This window comes from Ailuropoda melanoleuca, chromosome 15, assembly GCF_002007445.2.
Source record: "Ailuropoda melanoleuca isolate Jingjing chromosome 15, ASM200744v2, whole genome shotgun sequence".
Classification (NCBI taxonomy): domain Eukaryota; kingdom Metazoa; phylum Chordata; class Mammalia; order Carnivora; family Ursidae; genus Ailuropoda; species Ailuropoda melanoleuca.
Genome location: NC_048232.1, coordinates 5,391,518 through 5,408,558, shown reverse-complemented (window position 1 = coordinate 5,408,558; position 17,041 = coordinate 5,391,518). Strand labels below are relative to the sequence as shown.

The 17,041-nt window shown below is 41.7% G+C and overlaps 1 long non-coding RNA gene across 1 annotated transcript; it reads right to left on the bottom strand.

Annotated features, from left to right (window-relative positions):
* Positions 1-2,389: 2,389 nt before the first annotated feature.
* Positions 2,390-7,167, bottom strand: LOC117796491. The gene is made up of 2 exons (XR_004621047.1): positions 7,021-7,167; positions 2,390-6,109 (listed from the first exon to the last, which is right to left on the bottom strand). It is a non-coding gene; the product is annotated as an uncharacterized LOC117796491 (long non-coding RNA).
* Between the last annotated feature and the right edge of the window lie 9,874 nt (positions 7,168-17,041).

Below are 17,041 nucleotides of genomic sequence, written 5' to 3'. Positions count from 1 at the left end.
TTTAAACAAGGACTCTTCACTTTAGGAAATGGTGGGCTTCCCTAGTATATTTAGAACAAGTCCATTTCCAAAAAACTTTTGATCAACACTCAATATTTTTTAAGGATGTAACTCAAACAATCAAAGACTATGCATTGACCATTACCTACAGTAAAAGTGAAGGAAAATAGTCTTTATCAAGTCCCTTAAACATCCAGGAACTTCTAGATGTCTTACATATGTGCTGGGAATAAATCTTTGTCCTGTTATCTAGATATGCATGAATCATCACATTACTTTATTTCCTTAAACCAAAGTCAACTCCAAGTCACTGAGATAGTACAAAGTTCAATTGTGGATACTTCGTCCCATTCAACACCTTCTCCAAGGTTAGAAAGACACACACAGAGCAAAACATTCATCTCCTGTTCATACTCACATGGCCCACTGAGTCTGGTAGCCTGTGGCTTCCACGCCAAGTCTGGGCAGAGCAATCCGCAGCAAGATGGTAGCTTCAGTTGCTAGGGTTCAGCCTCCATGGTGCACCACCTGGCCATCCCCTTCAATGGTCTTCCCACCTTTCCAGATGTTGCCAGAGAATGAAGAGCAGCATCCCCCTATTCATGGGACCTACAGATTCCTGTCCCCTTCCTAATCTTGGAATTACCCTTCTCTCAAAGGCAATAGCTTCTTTTTACTACCTATGGCATAATGCCCTCAAGAAGCCAAGGCTTCCAGAACTCAAATCCAGGAAGAAATCAAATCCCATTGTACACAACTCCTGACTTCTACTCTGCATCACAAGACTGGCTCTGCTGAAGCATGGGATTCTGGGTGGCAATTAATAAGAACACAGCATGGAGTGTCTGGGTGGTTCAATTGGTTAAACATCCAACTCTTGATTTCAGCTCAGGTCATGATCTCAGGTTGCCGGATGGAGCCTGTATTGGGCTCCACAGTGACCGTGGAGCCTGTTTGAGATTCTCTGTCAGGGGGCGCCTGGGTGGCACAGCGGTTAAGCTTCTGCCTTTGGCTCAGGGCGTGATCCTGGAGTCCTGGGATCGAGCCCCACATCAGGCTCCTCTGCTATGAGCCTGCTTCTTCCTCTCCCACTCCCCCTTGCTTGTGTTCCCTCTCTCACTGGCTGTCTCTATCTCTGTCGAATAAATAAATAAAATCTTTAAAAAAAAAAAAAAAGATTCTCTGTCAGGCCAGGAGATAACTAACCCTCTCAGAAGTGAAGACTGACCTGACTCACACATTTGAGTTACCTTTGCAGGATCTAAACCCTTTTGAACATTCAGACACTGGACCAAACGGAGCCAGAGAATTGATAAGGCTGACTTTGAGCTGGACTCAGTCACCTTAAGATGACTTGCCCCAGTTCCATGGTGTATTCCCCATTGTGCAAGCCCCTTCATGAATGTCCCCAATTTTGTTGTTCAGGGAGATCTGCTTTGGGAAATATCCCTGGTGTTCTCTCTTAACTTGTTGCATGTAAAACTCTTCCTTTCCCTATTCTTTGGCTTGTTTTTGTCTTTTGGCTCAACACCTACCAACAGGCAAACCCAGCTTCGGTTTTAAAAAGTGCTACAATCAAAACATTTTCATGGTTGATGGTAATGTAAAATGGTACAGCCACTGTGTAAAATAGTATGGAAGTCCCTCGATTATTAAAACAGAACTACCTTTTGATCCAGTGCTCCCACTGCTGGGTATACATCCAAAAGAATTGAAACAGCATCTCAAAGAGCTATTTGCACACCCATGTTCATTACAATGCTATTTTTTTTTTAAGATTTTATTTATTTATTCAACAGAGATAGAGACAGCAAGCGAGGGAGGGAACACAAGCAGAGGGAGTGGGAGAGGAAGAAGCAGGCTCTCAGCAGAGGAGCCTGATGTGGGGCTCGATCCCATAACACCGGGATCACGCCCTGAGCCGAAGGCAGACGCTCAACCGCTGTGCCACTCAGGCGCCCCTACAATGTTATTTTTAATAGCCAAGATACAGAAGCAATCTAAGTGTCTATCAAAGAATGAACAGATAAAGGAAATGTGGCATGTGGTCTAGCCATACGATGGAATATTATTCAGCCTCAAAAAAAAAAGAAGGAAATCCTGTCACATGCAACAACATGGACAAACTTTGAGGACATTATGCTGAGTGAAATAAGCCAGTCACAAGAAGACAAACACCGCAAGATCCTACTTATTGAGGTAGGTAGAGTAGTCAAATTCACAGTGACAGAAAGGAGGATGGTGGTTTCCAGGGGCTGTAGAGAAGGGGAAAGGGTGAGTTGTTGCTGTTTGGTGGGTATAGAGTTTCAGTGTCAGAAGATGAAAAATTCCCAGAGATCTGTTGTACTACAACGTGCATATAGTTACTGTTACTGTACACATAACATTGTTAGGAGGGTAAACTTGCATTGTATGTTTTTTTACCACAATGTTTTTAAAAACACACATTTTCAGGCTTTAGCCTTGCTTGGGAATCAAAGTTTTTAGGAAAAAAGGTGCTGTCTCTGCAAAGCCTCAAAGGAAGGGTAAAGATTAGTAGGGGAAACAAGGTTGGGGGAAAGGAGTTCTAAGCCAAGGATAATGAAACATACAGAGCCCATAAGACTGGGCAATCTTTCTTGGGAAGATAAGTATGTTTGAGTGATTCCTGCTTGAGGAGCACAAGTAGTGAAATCAGAGAAGAGAGGTCAAGTACAATCCTTTATCTGCCGTAACACAGGTAAAAATAGCCTGTGAACGATCAGTGCCAGGGAGGGACTCAAGTTCATGTCCAGCAGCCCTTGACCCATCCCACATGATTCAGCTACACCATTTGCACAAAACCACATTAGCACCATGGGATGGCCCCATGCATTCCAGGGAATCTCTCTCTGTCCCAACTACGGAAACACCACCCTCTGTGGTCAGCTGACTCACACCTGCCCATAAATCTTAGGGAGAAAGGGGTAGAGTGTAGACATATAAGTATAAATCCTGTCTCTGAAGAAAAGACAAAAGCAAGAGAGGATTCATCATAGCAACGACACGGTCATCCCTGAAAGCACGTATCATTCCTGAAAAATGCAGGCAGAAGGTATCGCTGTAGGTTATCAACTGATGTGTCTCCCCTAGTGGTGTGAGCTGATCTGTCTCCCCTCGTGTGTGAGCAAAGCCATATTTTCAGCTGTACAAAAGAAAGTGCTGGGAAAAATAGAATTTAACAGTCACGCAGCAAGCAAAGAGTCAACAGCTGTAATTTGGGTTCTTTTGTTTATCAGGGAAGGAAACGAAATCAGCATGCATCAGCATGGGTTTGGGCTATATGGCAAATAGAGAGATGAAAGGGACGTATCTTCAAGGAACTCAGAGTCAGGCAGAGAAAATAAGACATTTTACACACCCAAAGAGTGGCTGGTCCCACCTCGTAAGCTCTGTAAATGATCAGCATTACTCACAGTCACCAAATGCCGGGTTCTTTTTTGACACCAACAGATTTGGGGAGCCTTTAGGGAGTATCCATTTCGGGGTGCATTACAGAGATCCATCTGGAAGACTCTAAATCTTTCAAGACCGTTCACAACTAGAAGGCACCTGGGCAGCTGCCCGGGATTGAGAATGCCTCTGAGGACGAAGGATGTGCTGAACAATGAATAAAGGGACATGGCTTCTCTGTTCTCCATCTCCTTCCTTAACCCAGCTTCCATGGGCATCACCCAAGGACGTTCTGTAATGGTCACCCTGGAAGGAGCTGAAATATGGCTGTGGGTTCGGCTGGACTTACACCTGCGTGTCCCCAGGCTGAGTCACATCACGTGCCTCACCTTTTCTTTTGGCTTTAACTCAGATTGATTTGCAAGATAAGTAGACTGCTAGCCAAGAAGGCTCTTTCTTTTCCTCTTCTTCTTGTTTTCATAAGTTCCTTAACTAAAGACAACATAGTGACTTATGGTCCCAGCCCAATTATTAAGAGCCACTTTAGTTTGAGAATGCACTTTATGTTTGTTTACCCACATTCTTTTTTTAATTTTTTTTTATTATATTATGTTAGTCACCATACAGGACATCCCTGGTTTCTAATGTAAAGTTCGATGATTCATTAGTTGCATATAACACGCAGTGCACCATGCAATACGTGCCCTCCTTACTACCCATCCACATTCTTGACAGATGAATAGACCGATGCCCTTAGGAAGCTGTCAGCAGAGGGAAGAAAGCCTGGTCTTTGGGGACCCCTCTGACTCAGCTCTTAAACAAAAAGGCAGGTAGAGGTATTAGAGCTAGAATAACCAGAGTCATGAAAGAGGCCTCTTCTGTGATATAGTGAGAAGGAAACACTCGCCTACTCAAAAGTATTCTCCACTTCACACAGCCTCCAAACCCTCATCATCACGGGAGGACTCACCCACATAACTAGCCTCCTGCTCGAATGCAAATGACCCGAGACCAGCCCCCACACTCAGAAACAGGTCTGCTTGTAGTCTGTCCTCCATGCACCCCTCATGGTGGCATCTTGCCAGACTCCTACAGCAGAAAATAGTTTTCTTCCTCCCAACGGTATCACCAGACCAACCCAACTGTGCTGCACCCATAAAACATCTGCAAAGCATGGGGGGGCCACCTCGCTGACCACTCTATTCCTGACTCTGAGTTTCATTTTGTCATGTGGGCCCTACAGCAGCCCTGCTCCTGTCCTGGATTCACACAAATGTGGTCTTTTTATCTTTTACCCACGGTCTCCCTGGAAGTCAGACATCTTTCCTGTGTCCTACCTTGGGAACAAGTGGTATATTCCATTTTCTCCCAGAAATCTGCCCCAAATAATTTCTCCCATGAAAGGCTCTTCCTCCATGCATGTCAACCATTGCAAATGGTTGGGGGCGCTAGGCAGGCAGGGGGACACTAGGCCATCATTCCAGCACTCAGCCTAACTTTTACTCTCGAACTATGCTCTAGTGGAACACAAGAGGATGTCCTCAGACACCCCCCCCAAAAAATTCCCAATTTGCCCAAGGAGCCTGGTCAGTGATAGGAGACCCAAATTTCATCTCAAGATTGTGTTGCTATTTTCCTTACACATTTATCATGTACAGATGAGGTCCAGATCAATCTACCTTCTGCCTTAGGTTCCTATAAACTGGGTGTAGGAGTCCCTTTTGGGAAGTAAATAGCTGCCAGGGAGTTTCTGACAGTACTTGCAGACACCAGTCTATAGCAGGTAATCCCAGTCCCCAAACTAAGATGTACTGCAAAAGGCTAATTTCTTGTTTCCAGTCCAACATGTAAAGTGGTTAGAAGTCATCACTACCATCTTCACAACAAGAAAAAAAAGCTGAGCAAACTAACAATCAACAAGTCTTGTTAGAGCCATCAGAAAATTGAGGTCACAAGGCAAACAGCCATCCCGAAAACTGGAGAGAGAGATAGGCAAATACAAAAGAAATCACAGCTCACCCAGAGCAGAAGCCCAAAAGGAGAAGCCTGCAGTTGGAGCCAATATTTGTAAGACACATTAAGCTATAACTGACTAATTGCTAGAGGCTCAGTGTAGATGAGCTTAAAAATCAGAAACTCTAATGGGATCCACTTTTAGGAGTATCGTCACATTTTTGTGAGTTTTAACTCCAAGAATCCTGCCAAGTTCTCACTGTGAAGATCTGAAAAAAAGTCCCCTATTGCTTCCAACAGCAGGAAGGGAAAACATTCTATTCTCATTAACAAGGCCTGCCCTCAAGAGAAATTATTTATCAGAGTCTCACCAACTGGGGCTTTACCAAAACCTGGGAGGGAGAGAAATATCCAGCTCAGGCTCATGGAAAGAACGAGACCTCATCGAAGGACCATAGAATGCTCACTGTTCCTCCTATCTCACCACCACATCAGTAGGGCTCCTGTATAAGAACAGCTGATTACAGGGGAGAAAAGAAAAAAAAAAGCAAACGTCAGACCCTATTTAAGAAGTCTTTAGGAAAATCTTGGGCGCCTGGGTGGCACAGTTGTTAAGCGTCTGCCTTCGGCTCGGGGCGTGATCCCGGGGTTCCGGAATCGAGTCCCACATCCGGCTCCTCCGCTGGGAGCCTGCTTCTTTCTCTCCCACTCCTCTGCTGTGTTCCCTCTCTCGCTGGCTGTCTCTCTGTCGTATAAATAAATAAAAATTAAAAAAAAAAAGAAGTATTTAGGAAAATCTAAGACATCAGGGGACATAAAAACAGGAACATTAGAGGAGATTTTAGCCTCTGACACCACAGTTACAGTAAAGAGTAAACACAGTCTAACTTCTAGGCAACTAGACATAAAACTCACATCAAAGGCCTACCCACCTCAGTTCCTTTCACCTGACACATCACATCTGACTTCCAACAAAAAATTACAAGGCAGCTAAAAGGCAAAAAGCACAAGCTGAAGAGACAAAGCAAACATCAGAACCAGACTCAGATATGGCAGAAATTTTGGGATTATGAGACTGAGATTTTAAAAGAACTATGATTCATACGCTAAGGGCCCTAATGGAAAAGGCAGACAACATGCAAGAACCCATGAGTAATGTAAGCAGAGAGCTGGAAACATCTAAAAAAGAATCAAAAAGAAATGCTTGAAATTGAAATCACTGTAACAGAAATGAAGAACGCCTTTGATGCATTCATCAGTAGACTGGACATGGACCGAGAAAGAATCGGTGAGCTTGAAGAGCTGTAATAGTAAGTTTCAAAATGGAAAAGCAAAGAAAAAAATAATGAAAAAGGTGGAGCAGAATATCCAAGAGCTGTGGACAATTATAAACAATGTAACATACACATAATGAGAATATCAGAAAGAAAAGAAAGAACATAAGGAACAGAAAAATATTTGAGGTAAAAATAGGTGAGCATTTCCTAAAATGACATATCCCAAACCATATATCATCAGAGAAATTCAGTGAACACCAACCAGAATAAATCTTTTTAAAAATCTATAGGTATATCATGTTCAAACTGTAAAAAATCAAAGAAAAAGAAAAAATCTTGAAAGAAACTGGGGCGGGGAGGCAGGGACCACTTTACTTACAGACAAACTGGAATAAGAATTACATCAGTCTTGGGGCGTCTGGGTGTCGCAGTCGTTAAGCATCTGCCTTCGGCTCAGGGTGTGATCCCAGCGTTCTGGGATCAAGCCCCACATCAGGCTCCTCTGCTAGGAGCCTGCTTCTTCCTCTCCCACTCCCCCTGCTTGTGTTCCCTCTCTCGCTGGCTGTCTCTGTCAAATAAATAAATTCAAAAAATCTAAAAAAAAAAAAAAGAATTACATCAGTCTTGCCTTTAGAAACCATGCCAGCAAGGTGAAAGTCGAGTGAAATATTTAAAGTGTTGGAAGAAAAATAATCAACCTAGAATTCTGTTTCTAATAAAATTATCATTCAACAGTAAAGAAGAAATAAAGATGTTTACAGAAAAACAAATAATGAGGAAATTTGTTACCAGTAGAACTGTCCTGTAAGAAATAATTTTTTAAATTCTTCAGAGAGAAGAAAAATGATATAGGTAAAAGCTCAAATGTGCAAAAGAAAGGAAGAACATTAGAGAAGTGGTACGTGAAGGTAAAATTAAGTCTTCTTAATTGATCTAATAGATAACAGTTTGTTCAAAATAATAATAGCAACAATGAATTTGGTGATTATAGCTCATAAGTGAAATGAAGGACAACAGCATTATAAAGGACAGGAGGGAAGAACTGGGAGTGCTCTGTTATAAGTCTATTTGCACTAACAGTGCAGCAGCACTATTGTTTAAAATTGGACTTGAATTAGTTGTAAATGCAGACTGCATACTCTAGGACAACCACGAAAAGAAGTAAAAAAAAAAATAATTGACATGCTAAGAGAGGGGAAAAAATAAAATCATACAAATTGTTCAATTAAAACCAGAGAAGTCATTAAAAAAAAAAAGGAAAAAAAATAAAGACAATTCATTGAAGAGGAAAAATAAAAGATATATGCATCCTTATGTTCATTGCACCATTATTTACAATAACCAAGATGTGGAAGCAACCTAAGCATCCATCAGTAGATGCATGTATAAATAAAATGTGGTGTGTATAATGGAATATTACTCAGCCATAAAATATAATGAAACCTTGCTATTTGTGACAACACAAATGGACCTAGAGGGTATTATGCTAAGTGAAGTTAAGTCAGACAGAGAAAGACAAATACCATACATTTCACTCATATGTATAATCTAAAAAACAAAATAAATGAACAAACAAAACAGAGACCATTAATACAGAGAACAACTTGGCAGTTGCCAAAGTAGACAAGGGGGGGATGGGTGAAACAGGTGAAAGGGACTAAGAAGCACAAACTACCAGTTATTAAATATATAAGCGGGGGATATAAAGTACAATATAGGGAATACAGTCAATAATATTGTAATAACATTGTATGGTGACAGATGGCAACTACACTTGTAGTGACCGTTTCATAATATATATAAATGTTGAATCACTATTTTGTACACCTGAACTAACATAATATTGCATCTCAATTATACTTCAATTCAAAAAATAAAACAGAGAAGGCAGAAAAAGGGCAGACATGGGAAAAAAGAAACAAAGAACCAGGGGCAATGAGGCAATGAATACCAAACAGTTACAAACATGGTAAATACTAAACCAACCATCATAATAATCACAATAATAACTTTAAATGTGAATGGTCTAAATATGCCAATTAAAAGACAGAGACTGTCAGAGTGAATAAAAAAACCAAAACCCACCCAATTTCATGCTGTCTACAAGAAACCCACTTGAAATGTAACAACACAGATAGATTAAAAGTAAACAGATGGAGAAGAAATTGGAACCCTTGTGTATTTCTGGTAGAAACGCAAACTACGGGCCCCTGTAGCTCAGTTAGTTAAGCATCTGACTCTTGACTTTAGCTCAGGTCATGATTTCAGCTGCTGTGGAAAACAGTTTGGCAGTTCCTAAAAACTTAGGTATAAAATTATCATACGATCCAGCAAGTCCACTACAAGGTTTATACCCAAAAGAATTGAAAGCAGAGATCCAAACAGATAGTTGTATATCCATGTTCACAGAAGCATTATTCACAAGAGCCAAAAGGTAGAAACAACCCAGATGTTTACTGATGGGTAAATGGATAAACCGGAATGTGGTATACACATACAATGAAATATTATTCGGCCTTAAAATGGAATTAAATTCTGATATGTTACAACATGGATAAATTTGAAAGTGTTATAAATTTTTTAAAAAAATCAGAGACAAAAGAACAAACATCAAACAATTCCACTTATATGAGGTACTCAGAATAGGCAAATTCACATAGACAGGAAGTCGAATAGAGGCTACCAGCTGGTGGGGGTGGGGGAGTTATTGTTAAATGATTGGAGTTTCTGTTTCCAAGTTCTAGAAATGAATAGCCATGATAGTTGCACAATATTGAGAATGCACTTAATGCCACTGAATTGCATAAAAATGGTTAAAATGGTAAATTTTGTGTTATGTATTTTTTTACCACAGGAAAAAAAAATTAAGAAAAGGGATAGAGAAAGACATGTCATGCTATCACTTACCAAAGAAAACTGGAGTACCTGTATTAATTTCAGACTTGAGAACAAGAAAAATTACCAGGGATAAAGAGGAGCATTACATAATGATAAAAGGGTCAATTCTCCAAGAAGACATAACAGTTCTTAACATGTAGGTGCCTAAAATGAAGCATCAAATTACATAAAGCAAAAACTGATGGAACTTCAAAGTGAAACAGAAAAATCCACTACTACAGATGGAGACTTCAACACCCTCTATCAGAAATGGTCAGACCCAACAGGCAGAAAATCAGAAACGACATGGTTGAACTGAACAGCACCATCAGGCGACTGGACATAACTGACATTTACAGACCACTTCATCCAACAACAGCAGGGTATACATTCTTCTCAAGTTCACATGGAACCTTCACCAGGAGACCATATTCTGGGTCAAGAAAATGTCTCATACAAAATATGCTCTCAGACCACAGCAGCATTAAACGAGAGATCAACAGCAGAAAGACAGCTGGAAAAAAGCCACAAAATAACTGGAGATTAAACAACATACTCCTAAATAAGCCATGAGTCAAGAAAACTAAAGACAAATTTTTAAATGTTTTGAAGAAAATGAAAATACAACCCATCAAAATTTGTAGAAGCAGTGGGAGCAGTGCTTAGAGGGAAATTTTTAGCATGGAATGCATATATTAAAATACCTATATACACATAGATAGATATAGATACATATATATACGCACACACACAACTGATTAATTATTGAACACTACATCTGAAATTAATGATGTAATATATGTTAGCTAATTGAATTTAAATAATTTAAATTATATATATATATACATATATATATGTGTGTGTGTATATATATTAATCTAAGCTTCTACCTTAGGCAACTAGAAAAGGTTGAACAAATTAAATCCAAAGTAAGCAGAAGAAAAAAAATAAAAATTAGAGCAGAAATCACTGAAATTCGAAACAGGAAAACAATAGATAAAATCAAACCACAAGGTAGTTCTTTGAAAACATTAATAAAATTGGTAAACTCCTAGTTATGCTAACCAAGAAAAAAAGAGATAAGACACAAATTACTAATACAAGAAATGAAAGGACAGGCATCATCACCAAAGGTCCCAGGGACATTAAAAAGGTAATAAAGGAATATTATGGATTACTATATGCCCACAAATTTGATAACTTAGATGAACTGAACTAATTCCTTAAAAGACACAGTCTACCACAGTCTACCACAACTCACACAGGAAGAAACAGATGATCTGAATAGGCTTGTATCTATTAAAGAGATTGACTCAATAATTAATAATCTTCCAAAACAGAAAGCACCAGGCCCAGATAGTTTCACAGGTGAATTTTACTAAACTTTTAAGAAGCAAATCATATTTATTATCTACCATCTGTTCCAGAAAATAGGAGAGGGAACAATTCCTAACTATTCTATGAGCATTCCCCTAACACCAAAACCAGACAAAGACACCACAAGGAAATAACAGACCATTATCTTTCATGAACATAGATGCAAAAATCCTCAACAAAATATTCACAAATTTGAATACAACAATGTATGAAAAGAATTATACACCATAACCAAGTGAAATTGGTTCCAGGTAGGCAAAGCTGGTTCAATATTCAAAAATTGATTAATATATACCATCTCAATAGGCTAAAGATATATTTTTTATTATATATATGATAGCTTTTATGATTAATTACACAAATGTAATAAAGGGCTGTCACCAGAGATTCTTTCTGGTAGAGGAAAGGAAGGCGTCAGAGGAAGTGACACTGGAAGTAGGTGCTGAGAGACGAGTAGAATTTCTCCAGGGAAGGGTGGTTTAGGGAGAAGAGGCACTTGAGCAAAGATACTCTGGCAGGAAGGTAACTAGTCAGGTGTGGCTGGTGTGTGGTATGGACAGTGTAGGAAAGCTCCGGGTCCTTTGTCTCTCGTATCTGGCTATTCTACCCACCTGCAAATCCCAGCTTCCTCCAAGAGGCATTTCTTAACACCCTTTCTTACACACACTGCATCCTGCCAGGGTCAGGCATGATGACAAAGTAATCTATATAAACCCAGCACTGCTTTGCACACCCCCCTCACAGAAGGGCCTTGACATGTCCAAGCCAACTGACTCTAGCTCCATTTGTGCAATGGTAAATATCTCTGGTCTTTATTTGTCAAACAGCTGGAAATTTTCCTCACCTCCTCCTGCCCCTGTCGCTAGTTAATGGTTAGTTTCTAATTGCTGCCTCATGTTGTCTGGCAGGAGATTCTGTGTGAGTCAGGGCTCTACTGAGTATGACATTCCAGGAGGTCAATAGAGAGACACTCCCCCCGAACGTGACCCCAGGCACACACGCTGCCAGCGCAGGCAGACAAGAGGAGATAGCCTCTCATCTCTGTGTTCAGGCGGCAATGAAATTTCTGAAGAAGGAAAGGAAAAAAGGAACCAAGACACTTGCTGCTGATAGTACGATGGAAAGGGAACAATGAAATCTGTTCAGCCCACTTTTATAATGCCATTATATGGCATTTTCCAAGGTTGATAGAAACCCTGGAACAGCTGCACAGAAAAGAACATTTCCATCCTTCCAAATGTCTAAAAACATGCATATGCATGCTAGATAATTGACCATTAATGTTCATAACACTATACATTATAATGTTAAGAGCTGTCATTTCAAAAAGAAGACACGAGACATTTTAAATGTCCATGTACACGTAAACACTATTTTTTTTTTAAAGATTTTATTTATTTATTTGAGAGAGAGAGAGTGAGAGACCATGAGCACGGGAGAGGGGCAGAGAGAGAGGGAGAATCAGGCTCCCCACTGAGCAGGAAGCCCAATGCAGAACTCGATCTCAGGACCCTGGGATCATGACCTGAGCCAAAGGCAGACACTTAATCAACTGAGCCACCCAGGTACCCCTACATAAACACAATTTAAACTTGTGTCAATATCATGTATATAATGGTGCATCTTCAGTCAAATGATAAAGCATTTAGGAATAAAAGCAATGAAAAGTTACGGTGGATGCATTACTATGACCTTATTTAGATCCCTGATCTGCTTACGGATAGTTAGTAATACAGCAGAAATTGATTAAGCACTTACGGAATTACCAACCGTGCTCAGAGCTTCACGCATGTCTTCACAACACCCCTGCGACAGCCGTCCTGGGATTACCCCATTGTACAGATGGGGAACGCAGGTCTGCATTAAATCATACAGGAGGTGGTAGAGTCAGGCCCCCAATTCTAGTCTGGATCTAAAGCTTTGATTTTAACCACCCTCCTCCTGTCTCCTTGAAATGTCTGCTTCACATCTATCCCAGTACTAAGCATTTACTGAGCATGTGTAGACGAACAGTACAATAATCACGTAAAAATGTGTATAAAACACAATCTGCCCTCAGCAAACTGTTGGTCTGGTAGGCAGCATCATTTTTCACCTTTAAAATTACTATGCAGAAATCAGCTTTATTCATAAGAGAAAAAAAACAGGAAATAAATTTCCTTCAGCGGATAAATGGTTACATAAAGTGTGGTACACCCATATCGTGGAATATTATTCAGCAATAAGAAGGAATGAATTATTCATACATGCAATCTTGGATGGATCTCAAAGGAATTATGCCAAGTGAAAAAAAAATAGTCAACCAAAAGGTTAGACACTGTATGATTCCACTGATGTAACATTCTTGAAACGACACAATTACAGAGATGGAGAACAGGTTAGTAGTTGCCTGGGGTTAGGGATGGGAGGTGGGTGTAGCTACAGGAACCTGATGCTGATGGAACTGATTGACTCTGGTGACTTAAAGCAATCTACACATGAGATAATATTGCATAGAACTATTCACTCACACAGACACACACACACACACACACACACACACACATACATGAATGCCTATAAAACACAGGGAATCTGGATCAGCTCTGTGGACTGATGTCAATACCCTGTTGGGGATATTGTATAATCATGTATAGTCATGTAGGATGTTGTCATTGGGGGAGGCTGGGGGAAGAGCCCAAGGACCTCCCTGTGCCTTTTGTTTTGCAACTCCCTTGAACCTACAAGGATTTCAAAATTTTTTTAAAAAATTTAACTGCTATGCAAGTGATTCTCCTTTTTTGGAGACTAACTCCACCACGAGCCACAACACCTCTGCCATTGCCCTCGGGCCACTGCCCCGGGAAAGCAAAGATTCTGTTGGTCCTTGGCAGCGCTCAAGTTCAGATTATGAGAGTCAATAGTGAAGTAAAGTCAGCGGTTAACATGCAACTAACGTGCCAGCAGTTAAATGACAGTCCCATATACAGAGATTTTTGGTTTTTGCTGAAGCACAATCCTTTTGTTAAACAGATCCACAAACACACACTGTGTACTTTCATGCATTTTTTTCAAGTATGATCTAAAACACATTATGACTCATACACACAAATAAATAACAACTTCCATTTCCACGTCAAGCTTCTTTTTGAAGAATTATGCTGTCTGTTAGCTATATATAAAATACGCCACCCATGAACCTGATTCAAAGGCCAAAAATCCCACAAAATTAAGGTAGCCTTTGGCTATCTACCCTAAGTGACCAAAGCCTTCTCTTGGGTGGGCAGAATTGTTGGTCCTCCTTTTCACCAAAATGTTCTACCTCCCTAACAGGCTTTTTATGCACCCCATTTTGTCAAATACCAAATGCCAGAAATTGTAAGAAACATCCTGATTTCAGAGATATTCAAGCATGAAAGGAGTGTGTCTTAGAATCAGTGGAACACTGGGGCGCCTGGGTGACTCAGCTGGTTACGCGTCTGCCTTCGGCTCAGGTCATGTTCCCAGGGTGTTGGGATCAAGGCCCACATCAGGCTTCCTGCTCAGTGGGGAGCCTGCTTCTCCCTCTCCCTCTGCCTGCTGCTCCCCCTGCTTATGCTCTCTCTCTCCCCCCCCAACGTCAAATAAATAAATAAAATCTTAAAAAAAAAAAAGATTCTCTGTCTCCCTCTGCCCCACCGCTCATGCTCACGCACTCTCTCGTAAATAAATACATACAGACAGACAGACAAGACTCAGTGGAACACTGTCATATTCCTTCCAAACCCCTCCAACGTTCCACCCAGATACCTCCAGAGATAACTTCTGTGTTTATTTGAAGACCAGGACCCTCCCTTATGCCATAAAGAAAATGTTTCTGTTTATGGTGATGTAATCCCTCCATTCAAACAACAAGGTCCAAACAAAGGTTTCCTTTTTGTGGGATAAGAACCTGTATGGGGAAGGGGAGAGTGTGTGGTTATTTGCGAGAATGAGATGAGCTCATGTGAAACTTCCGAGAGAGAGACCAGAGCCTGGGGTCAGCAGTGTGTGAGTGCAGACCAGCTGACTGGAGGCCCATGATTCATCACCACTGGTTCCATCACAAGCGCAAGGATACAGTCCCTGGGATAGATAATCAGCTACTTCCTGCCTGTGCGGGACCCCAGGAAGGCTTAGCTGAGTCACAGACCAATGACTGCAGTGGCTCAGCTGAGTCACAAGCCAGTTATGCAGAGAAGTCTTCCAGAGTAAGCACTCTGGTGCTTGCGCCTGAGATGGGGGCCACGTCCAGGAACCAAAGAGGCCCTGCCACCATGACAACAGAAAGGAGGAGGGTGTGGCATGGCCACCAGCCTCTGGCACCAAGTCCCCAAGGCCCAGCGGGAGGGTTAGTGGGGCCAAGCAAGAAGCCACAGACGTTAGCCTACAAGAGGAATTAACCCAGAGTCACCTAATCAAGATCTCAAAAGGCCTGAGACATCATCCAGTCCAGGAACACATAAGCCTGGATGAAAAAATTAAAAAATCCTTGCTCCACTAACCAACAACGAATATTTAGCATTTTAACCATGAATGGAGGCATCGTACCCACCAGCAGCATCTNGAATGGAGGCATCGTACCCACCGGCAGGCATCTGTGCCTGCAACCAATAAAAACCATAATATGTTCACATCACATTCTGCTTGTTGCAAATATCTTGAAATATCATTCACCCTTCGTCTCTACTTAGAACTTATGGTTGTCTTAGACTTGCCGAGGTATCTTGCCATTTAATCCATTATTCGAGGAGCACCTATGTTACTCTTCACAAATGTCTGGTATTTTGATAACTGTGTTTCAATAAACATGCTTAGTAATTGGTGTCATATTTTTTACATGTAGGCATTACTCTGGGAAGGGGTCCAGGGTCAACCTTACATCACCAAAGGGGTCTGTGGCAGGAAAAAGCATAAAGACAACGTATTAGTTGGCTCGGGTTTCCGGAGGCTGGTGGCTTCAACAACAGAAACTGGTCTCATGCTTCCAGAGGTTGGAAGCCCAAGATCAAGGGGTCAGCACGGTTGGTTCCTTCTGAGCCCCCTTTCCTTGGCTTGTAGACAATGGGTTTTCCTTGCGTCTATTCACATTGTCCTCCCTCTATGTGGGTCCCTGTGACCAGATCTCCTGTTTCTCAGGACACCAGCCATGTTGAATGAGAGCCCACCCTAACAGCCTCATTTTAACCTCATCACCTCTGCAAAGACCCTATCTCCAAGTGAGGCCACAGTCTGGGGTACTGGCGGTTAGGACTCCAACATACGGTTTTGGGGGGGACACAATTCAACCTATAACAGACACATACTGTCATCCAATCTCCCTGCTTTCTTCACAAGGGGGTCTCAGGCCCAGAGCAGCGGAGCACCTGAGAAAATTGCTAGTCGAATGCAGGCTCCCCAAAGGCTCATTCAGGACTTAGAGTGCTTTGTAAACCATAAAGGTCTGCACAGTCATAGATAAATGGCAATCTCCCCCTTGCAGACACCCTCAGAAACCTGAGAGGCCCGATCAGAATGCAAAACGTTTCACCTACCAGGTAGCCAGAACTTTGGCCCCAGAAGAGGAAGTGGGGACCACTTGTGATACAATTTCTTTGCTTTCTTTTGGAAGCTGCTTCCTGCCTCATCTGTAATTTCTGCAGCGGTTAGGATCACGTGTAGTATGCATATAAGGTGGCGGGCGATGGGGCACGGGGAGTCACTGCAGTCCTGACTGCGCTTACTACACAGAGGACATTTGAACACCTTAGGAAAATGAGACTATTTTCTCACCCTTTATGTTCGAGAACCTCCCTGATAAATCTCAACCGCAGGCCTGTTAACCAAACATGAAATCCTGCCTCCCTCATCTGACCCTGTTCTCAAGAGAGCCAAAATGGACTCTCCACGTAGCCGTCGGCAAGCAGAAATGCAGGATGAGGAAGCAGTCTGGTGGAAACCAGTCAAAGCAGAGAGTTGCAGGGATCCCGGTATACCTATTTCAATGCACTGGCCATAATCCATAAACCTGACTGTCACTCAGGGTTTAGTTAAGAAACCAGCACCCCCATGTCCTACTGGGGCGATCAGAATGACCACCTCTCTAGACAGCCTGAAGTCAAGGCAGGGAACAGGGAAGACTTTTGCCTGCAAGTCCTAAAGCGACATCT